The sequence below is a fragment of the Hibiscus syriacus genome, unplaced genomic scaffold (assembly GCF_006381635.1).
Source record: "Hibiscus syriacus cultivar Baekdansim isolate YM2019G1 unplaced genomic scaffold, ASM638163v2 tig00110186_pilon, whole genome shotgun sequence".
Taxonomy (NCBI): domain Eukaryota; kingdom Viridiplantae; phylum Streptophyta; class Magnoliopsida; order Malvales; family Malvaceae; genus Hibiscus; species Hibiscus syriacus.
The window spans coordinates 73,759-84,195 of NW_024062617.1; positions in this window are offsets into that span (position 1 = coordinate 73,759).

Consider the following 10,437-nt stretch of genomic DNA (forward strand, 5'->3'; position numbering starts at 1 on the left):
GGTTGAATCAACACCGGTGCTTGAGTCAAAACCGCCTTTAATTTCTCAAAGCTCTCCTGTTGTGCCTCGCCCCAGTCAAACAGCACATTCTTCCTTAACAACTTTGTCAAAGGAGAAGCAATGATCGAGAAGCCCTCAATAAAACGTCGATAATAACCAGCCAAGCCCAAGAAACTGCGGATTTCAGATACGTTCTTAGGTCGTTTCCAATTCATAATAGCCTCTATCTTGCTGGGATCCACCTGAACACCTCGCGTAGAAATAATATGCCCCAGAAATGACACTTCTTGAAGCCAAAATTCACACTTGCTTAGTTTGGCATATAGACGATGCTCTCTCAAAGTCCGCAGAACGATCTTCAAATGCTCGTCATGCTCTGCCTCAGTACTAGAATAGATCAGAATATCGTCAATGAAGACCACCACAAATTGATCCAAATATGGTCGGAACACCCGATTCATCAAATCCATAAAAGCTGCAGGAGCGTTCGTCAAACCAAAAGGCATCACTAAAAATTCATAATGACCATATCTAGTGCGAATGGCTGTTTTTGCAACATCAGATCCTTTAACTTTCAATTGATAATACCCCGAACGAAGATCAATCTTAGAGAATACAGTAGCTCCTCGCAATTGATCAAATAAGTCATCAATCCTGGGTAATGGGTATTTATTCTTGACCGTCATCTTGTTCAATTTCCGATAGTCAATACATAATCTTAGCGACCCATCCTTCTTTTTCACGAATAGAACTGGAGCTCCCCATGGTGAAGTACTATGTCGGATAAATCCTCGATCGAATAATTCTTGCAATTGGACTTTCAACTCCTTAAGTTCCTTTGGAGCCATACGATAAGGTGCCATAGAAATAGGTGAAGATCCCGGATAAGTCTCAATCTCGAACTCTACCTCTCTATCAGGAGGTAACCCAGGCAACTCCTCCGGAAAAACATCAGGAAACTCGCTAACTGTACGAATCTCCTCGATCGTGGACAATGCACCTTTGGTGTTCAAAATACAAGCAATGAAGGTCTCATATCCCTTCCGGATCATATGATCAATTTCCATCGCTGAAACTATATTGGAGAGATAACCACGCCGTTCACCAATTAACACAACAGTCCGACCATCTGAAGTCTTCAGAGTAGCCCGCTTGTATTCGCAATCCAGCTTTACCTTGTGTTTATTCAATCAATCCATTCCAAGAATTAGATCGAACTCCCCTAAAGGAAGTTCCATAAGATCAGCGAGAAAAATTTCTCCCTGAACCTCGAGAGGACAACGCCGAAATACTTTATTCACTAATACCGCTTGTCCTACTGGACTTGTAACTGTAACAGTATTTTCAGTGTTCTCGATCGGAATCTGAAGGTTTCGAGATACTGAGCTCGATACATAGGAGTGAGTGGAGCCATTGTCCAATAATGCAAAGTATGGGGTAGAATTAATAGTAAATGTACCTGCAATAACCTCAGGCTCATCTCTGTCATCACGACGTCTAGTTGCATAAACTAAAGCTGGATGTCTAGCCTCAGAAGCTGTTGGCCCTCTATTTTGCTGAGGTCGGGCTCTACTGTCTGTCCTGGACGCTGATCCTCGAGTCTTTCCTTGACTACGATCTCTAATTGGGGTCTGTACTGTAGTCTGCGAACGCACAGGAGTTTGGGTAGTGGTATGCTCAAACGAAACTAACTGAGGACAATCCCTCCGATAATGACCACTAGATACACACTGATAGCAAAGACCCATCTTCTTACGACACTCTCCTGAGTGCTGTTTACCATAATACTCACAAAGGGGCCCATTATAATACGACGAGGAACCGCCTCGACTGACAGCTAAAGGTGAGGATGCTGCAGGCCTGAAACGTGTATTGCTTCTCTGAGGGGCTGAAGTACGAGTCCTCTTTCCGGACTGTGCTGATGACTCCATCGGTCCTGAAAATTTCTTAGATCGATCTTGATCAACACGCTCTCTACCAGAAGCTAAAACCTCCACCTCTTCCGTATCTTTGGCTCTGCCCACCAGCACATCAAATATTTCATTCTGATGGGTTACAACTTGCCTACGCAGCTCGTATCTGAGTCTAAGGGCAAATTTACGACATCGATCTCTCTCCGTAGGTACCATACTGAATCCATACTTCAGCAACTTCAGGAACTCGATCTCATATTCAGAAACAGTAATGTCTCCCTGAACCAGATCTTGAAACTGTTGTCGTCTCTGAGCTAAGTAGCACTCTCCCAGAAAACGGCTCCGAAAGGGATCCTTAAAGAAATTCTAGGTCAAACGATCGGTAGGAACACTACTGGTCACTGACTCCCACCAAGTGTAGGCATTGCCATCTAACATCGCCACAGCACCCTGATATCTCTTAGTTGAGTCCAAACCCAACTGATCCATGCGTCTCTCTGTATCCTGGAGCCAATCTTCAGCTTCAATAGGAGCTCCACCTATTTGTCCCCCAAAAGTTCTAACTCCATTGGCAATCAAAGTCTATGAAATAGGAACCTCAGCTACAACACCAGTAGCTCTGACTGCTCCCTGTATTAACTGCATAAATTGTCTACCAAAATTCTCATCCAAAGCAACTCTGGTAGACTCTGACTCAATATCGGTCGCTCCTATTATCGGTGTAGTCATGCCAATACCAGCGGCAGGAGGCAGATCCGTTGGGGTCGTAGGAGCATGATCACCTATCGGAGGTGGGGGATCTACCCGTATCTCATCGATCGGATCTGCGAATCTAGCCACTCGACCTCGTCCACGGCTAGTTCGACGACCACGTCTAGCACTCATTTTGATGGATCTCAAGTTTACTACAGAAGATAAACTTAGGGTTAGATAAGCACTTGGAGTCTCAAACATAGTTAAAATCTTAATAACTTTGTGACATGGCCTTAGTAACTTGTTTTGTAAATATTTCAAAACCGTATTTTCAATGTGGACTCATACACAGTCCGAGGGTTAAAAACCTGGCTCTGATACCAATAAATGTAACCCCCTAGACCCGGCCTATGCGTTTCGACTAAGTCTAGTGGATCACATTATGATTATTAAATACATTTTCGAAACCGTTATTTCACCAATATAAAATCACATTATAAATAACCTGAAATTATAAACAAATTATACTATCAAAATCCAACTCGTAAATATAGTACCAATAAATAATAATGTAATTTAAAACATGTCTTCAAATTCAATATCACAATAAACCGAGCAGTATTAGCAAAAGAGTTATCATTATAAAATCCGATATTTTAAAATAAGGTCCATGTCACCAAAATAAAGTCAACTTGCCAGATAAAAACATTACAATCTGATTTACTTCAAGAGATATGTTGATCCTCCAAGTGCTCGAACCAAGGTATCTAACCAACAGTATCTGAAATGGGAAAACATTTTCAAAAGGTGAGCTAGGCTCAGTGTGTCCCAACATTTCCATAAAATCACAATAGGTACAAATCATAGTCCAGTAATCTCACAAATTCGTAAAAGAGTTTAACTTTTTGAAAATCATAGTTTAAACCCTTTTCCGGTACACCATCAGTAGTTCCCAAAATTATTTTCCATATAGCTTACTTTATGCACATAGCAAAAAGAGAGCCGACTTAAGGATAGGCTCTGAAGCTTGTATCCTTAAGCCCAAGTCAATAAGTCCATATAGCTTACCCTAAGCACACAGCAAAGGAAAGCCGACCTAATGAAACATCTTGGGGCCCTCAAGAGTCACATTAGGCCCAGTTAGCTTGATCAGAGCTATTCCATCGTAATTCAATTCCAAAGTTCAATTGCACCGTGACACAAATTCCATAAATCCAAAAACATGGTAATCATATACCAGTTCAAAACAAAAATTAGATAGCAGCCATATTCCATAAATTGTCACATTAAATTGGTGCATCAATAAAACAATAACCAATGAATTCGGTGTACCACATATTAAAACCAATAAAATAGTTCAGTAATAAGTAGGGAACACACCTCGACAATATATTCAAATAACAAATCTACTGATTGCTGGTTTCACCACGCTCTGCTATAGTTTTCGAACGGGTGAATACTGGTACACGTGGTTTAACTGATCTAGAAGAGCTGGGTCGAGCTGTCGAACGATCCGGAGAGTCTCTTGTACCTTCAAACAATAATATTTATCAGTCCCAAATCCTATTTAATTGTTCAAAGCTAAACTTCTTAAGTATATAAGCATTTTTCGGGTTTGACTATCAATTTGAGGTATTTCGAGTCTGAATTTGGCCAAACGGATTGCGGAATCGGAATCAGGGAGTCGAAAAACATAAAGTATGACTTTTCAAAAATTCAAATTCTTGGTCAAAGTCAAAGTCAACCACTTTGACCGTAGATTTGGAGACCTTCGGATTCGAATTTGACAAAACGGACCACGGAAACGGATTTGGCACGTCGAAAACTATCAGGATAGGTATACTCGGAAAAGATTAACGGTCGTTTAATGCTCGGTCAAAGCCATTTTAAGTTTTGGTCAAAGAAAGTCAACGGTCAACGGTCGGGTCGGGTCAACGGTCAACGATCGGGTCTGGTCGGGTCAACGGTCGGGTCGGGTCAGACCGGTCAAATCGATTCAGACCGGTCAAACCGGTTCGAACCGGTTGAAACCGGTCAGAACCGGTTGAAAACCGGTTAAACCGGTTTCCAGCAGCCACTCGCCCTGCGGCGGCGCGTGTGGCGCGTGAGGCGTCCTCCGGGGCCCTAAAAATCCCGAAAAAATTTCTAAAAATTATTTTGATCGATTTCGAGATACTTACAACGATCGGTTCAAATTTTTGAACGGCGGAGAGCTCGATTTCAAATCGGCCGAATCTTTGACTGCACCACCTCCTCACGCGCCGCCGTCTACGGCGGACAAGGTTGACACCGGTGAACTTGGAACGGCACAAGGAACACGATGGTGCGGGAGGTGTCGTAAACGGAGCAACGATCAGCGGTGAATTTAAGATTTCCTCGGCGATAGAGCTAACAAAACCGTCGCTACTTTGACTGGAAATTCCCGACGTTTGGCCGCGTTTCGCTTCAATTAATTTGAAGGGTTTGTTCCTCGCTCGATGATGAACACAACGGTGATTTTAAAACGATGATCGGAATTTGGACGGCGTCGGAATCGGAGTTGGAAACTGCGTATGGGAAAGGAAAATTGGGAGCATTTTGGTTCTGAAAATCAGAACCAAATGTACGCTTATAATCAAAGCTACCGACAGTTTTAGGGTAAATTCAAGGCTTGGTCCTTGGATTTCCTTCACTTCTAAAATGGCCTATAAACTCTCATAAATTTTGATTTAATCACCAACAATTTACCAATTTTCACAATTAACCTCCAATTTTAATTAAATATTATTTTGTAAATATTCGGGTTGTTACAAAGTAGGTTTTGCTACATTACATCAAAGACAGATGCGTCTTTCAAAGCCGCAAGAGATGAGATGAAAAGACTAACAGAAGAATTTGAAAACTCGTTTGGTTTGAATGATTCAGTCAACCAGAGCAGTGTAGTAAACAACGTTCGTGACCCTCAACGAAAACAAAGCAAGCGAAAAGATTTACCAAGAGAGGTAGCTTTTGCTCTGTATGAAGACCGAACCTATAATCAACTTTACAATTATGCCTATCATGCTAAAGAGAACCTGCTGAATAATAGGATTTGCACACAACTGCAAGCATTTTAAACGTTAAACCCAACTCTTCACATACAAAATTATACAACAGAGATGTCAGGATTTCCTATAAAATGATTGGCATGTATGTTACATAATATGTTATATTATCACTTTGGGCTCATATCACACCATTATCTTTGAAACATGACCTATCATTTCACCACTTTGGACACATGATACGTCATCACTTTAGACGCATGGTATGTGCTACATCATCATTTTATACACATAATATATTTTATGTCACCACTTTGAATACATAGCATATACCAGGGACGGAGTTAAGACCTTATTTAACTAAAACATAAACTAAAAAAGACATAAAATATCATTATACTAAAAATTTTAAGAAATGCAGCTCCTTCCAATTGTTGTGTAGCTTTGTCCCTAACATATATCACCTCAACACTTTAAACACATATAACTATTTCTATCCAACCAAAACTATTTCAACATTAAAGATTAAAATAATTCTTTAAGTACTATTTCAACATTAAAGATTAAAATAATTATTTAAGTACTTTAAACACATATGACATATCATATTAGTGATAAACATTGACCATTAGTCACCTAATTTTTTTACCTAATCAAAATTATTTTATCAAAACATTAAAAATCAAAATAATTTTTTAATCAAATGTTAGTGATATTGTTTTAACATTATATATTTACTTCATATACCTAAATAAAATATGTATATCTATAATTTCAAATTTATATATCTAAATTTAACATAATTAAATAATATTTTAATCATTTTATTTATGCAATCATCTTTTGAATAAACATGATATGTATATTCCAGCATAAAATAGTTACGCTACATCAAAATATATATTATATATATATTATATTCAAATCATTTCACATAAAATATACAACACATACGTTGATAAAGAATGAATCAGAAAAGAGGACAGAAAATGAGACTGGTAAATTACACCAGGGAAACATTGAGACTGAGACTATTACTAATTAACTCATGTATTTATTACTTGCAGAAAAAAATCCAGATAGAATATTCTTTGTTAAAAAGACTACAATCACGTTTAATTTATTTAATATAATTAAATAAAAATATTAATCACCATTGTGATTTGTCTAAACATCCATTAAAGCAATTCTTTTACCCAATCATAAACACAAGACACACAAAAGACAAAGCAAAGAATTATATTAAATCAAATATTCAGACACAAACAAATTAGAGCTACAAGTTTCAGAGATTTGAGCATCGAAATCAATTTGTCGAATAGGCAAGAACATTGCTACTTGCAACTTTTAAGTATGTTACAAACTACAATGAAAGTCATGCTCAACAGTCAACAGTACTAGTTAGACAATTCTAATTCATCAAGAGAAACTTACAAAGATGAGTTATAACTAAATAACCTTTGTTACAGATGCTAAAAAGCTCTATTATGAAGAAATAATGATATTTTGGTGCTAGGAACACAATTTTTTGGTCCCTTGATAAGCATTTGGCCATAATCATTTGTGGGAGATGTTAAATCGGAATTAAAAGAACAGAGAATGAAATAAAAACTAGGAAGTTGTATATTTGTTCAGACAAACAATGCATTGGATTTTCGGCACAACACAAATAGATTGCACCATGAAAACATTAAGGTTGAGACCGGTTATAAATACCTAATATACTACAACTCTATTCACGATAATCTATTTATATTTACAAATCATTAATATGACTTTGTCTACACATCCATCGAAATATATTTAGCTTTATCAAGCCACCAACTATTACATTTCATGCTAGGACAATAATTTGTCATGTTCTTTTGCACAGTAATCAACACAACACCAAAAAAAGCAAAGCAGTGAATTGTATAAAAGCAAAAATGCATATAGAACAAATTAGAGCTACAAGCATCAGAAATTCAAGCATTAGAACATATGCAATTATTGAGAGCCAAGAACAAAACTAGCTGCAACTTTTAAGTATGTCATGAACTATTAGACATTTGATACTTGTAAAAATCTCCATTCCAAAGAAATCATGTTATTTTGGTACTAGGAACACAGATTTCACGTCTCTTGAAAATCATTTGGCCACAATCTGTGCTAAAGTAATCAGAAAGAAGTTGTATATTTGTTCAATCAAACAACCCATCGGAGGTTCAACATAGCGCAAATAGGCTACACTAAGAAAACATCGAGGCTGACACCTGTTATAAGTACCTTATATACTTCATTCTATTCAAGAGAATCTATTAATATTTATAGCTTACAAAAAGAGTTCAAGATAGAAAATTCTCCATTAAAAAGAGCACGAACATGCTTAGTTTATTTAATAGCATCAAATCTAAAACTATTAACCATCATTCTGGCTTTGTCTACGCATCCATCAAAATACATTTAGCTTTATCAAGCCACCAATTTTTCCTTTTCAAGCTAGGAGAATAATTTATCAAGCTATTTTACACAATAATAATTAAAAACACAACAGCAAAAAAAGAAAACCGGAGAATTATTTTAAATCAAATTTCAGACAAACAAACTAGAGCTACAAGTATCAGAAATACAAACATCAAGGTGGACACACAAATAGGTTGTACCAAGAAAACATCGAGGCTCAGACCGGTCATAAGTATCTCATTTTCTTCATCATCTTCATCTTTATTCAAGAGAATCTCCATATTTATTACTTGCAAAAAAGTTCAGGATCTCTATATTTATCAAGCCACCAGCTATTGCTTTTGAAGCTAATGCAATAATGTCAATTTCTTTCCCACAATAAACAACACAACACAAAAAGAGGGAAAGTGGGGAATTATTTAAAATCAAATATTAGGACAGAAATAAGTTAGAGCTACAAGAATCTAAATTCAAGTATGAATATAGAGGCAACACAAATAGACTGAACCAAGAAAACATCGAGATTGAGACCTATACTTCATCACCTACATTCTAAAAATAGGAAATGAATCAGCAATTCAAATATGCACATAGGAACAAATTAGAGCTACAAGCATAAAAAATTCAAGAATTAGGACATATGCAAATATTGAGAGCCAAGAACAATAGTAACTGCAACTTTTAAGTATGTCGTGTGCTACCAAACCTTATGAGCACAGGCATGAAGAAGCACTACAGCTCCAGCAGGTACATCACCAAGAATTTAAAACCAAAAGCCAGCAATAAAAGGGAAAACACATATTTTGTAGCAAGACATATGGAGAATAGCCAAGTCTAAATCATGTACTGTATAAGCATGTTCTCACTCTCAATGCACCAATCAAAAGGAAATGATATATTAAAAACTGTAATTAATGAAGGCATTAATTTGTTTCCCCATCGTGAAAACTTTCAAATGGTTTCCCCGTGATGGCAGTGGAATGTATATAGTACGCTGGCAAACAAAAGATGGGCAAAAGAAGAATCCAATGCTCCTGAAATAATAACAACTCACTAGAACACAAATTAGAAACAGAAGAAGATTTTGCACTATTAATCGCTTTGCTAAAAGCTCAGCTCCAACCCTCAAGGAACCAGTACCAGACAAGCACTGATCATTAGCCACTATGTTCTCTTGAATAGCTATCAAGTAATACCCATTTAATAATTGTTTCAAATGTAATTTCTTACCTTGGCATCTCCAGATTGAATTTTGATATATATCCAAAGCAGTTGATAGCAACTAACCACTGATCATCAGAACTTGTGAATACTTTAGTAATGAGAGGCTCACCCGGGAGTCCTTCCTTCTCGTGTCCTTGACGACAAGGTATGGCGCGTATGAAGGTATACAATAGTTTCAGGCTCTCCAATCCACAATCTATATAAAATCAGGAGAGAAAGTCATCATCATAGACCACACAAACGTGTTATCTGAACTCACATATTCTATGGTTTAGGCAGATTAAAAGAGGTTATACAGTTTGCTTTTGGAAACTATTTTCCTTGTTCGCTCCACACATCCATATTATGAACACACAATCAGGATTTCCAGGTTTGAGGTGGAAAATATTTGATTGAGTAAGCCATTAGAAAATAATGAAAATGCAAACCAGAAAAAAACAAAAATCATGATATAGATAATTTGTGAAAATTCACCGTAGGGGCCAAAACCCACATTATGAACCAAAAGCATCACGAATTAAGGGTGTGTTTGGTTGGGGGAATATGAGATTCCCATGGGAATGGAATCCACATTCTCCCGTTTGGTTGGCCGGGAATGTCATTCCCGGTAATCTTACATTACCAATAGTGATTTTTTTGGGGTATATTACCGGGAATGTCATTACCTCACTTTCCTTAGGTACTGTTGGATTACTGGCGTTTTGAACTAAAATGCCCTTAATTTTTTTTCTTTCAAAAATATCCTTTTTATATTTTTAATTTGTAAAAAAAATTATATAAATTTTATGAATTTAATTTTTTTAAAGAAAATATATAAATATTTTCCAACTTGTTAAAAAAACAAATATATAATAAGGACAATTTGATCAAATATACATTTCAATAATCTTTTATTCCTTTAACCAAACACGATAATCTTACATTCCCGCTAAACCAACCAAACACAAAATACAATATTCCCAGTAATCCTATTCCCTGGTAATCTTTTATTTCCACCGGTAATCTTACATTCCGTGAACCAAACGCACCATAAATAAAAATCTACAAAGCATAACTACATGCTTGATTAATTTACATCAAAAAGTTAGGAAAACCTAGAATTTAACACTGTAATAGTCGAGGTATCCATTAATCAAATATCA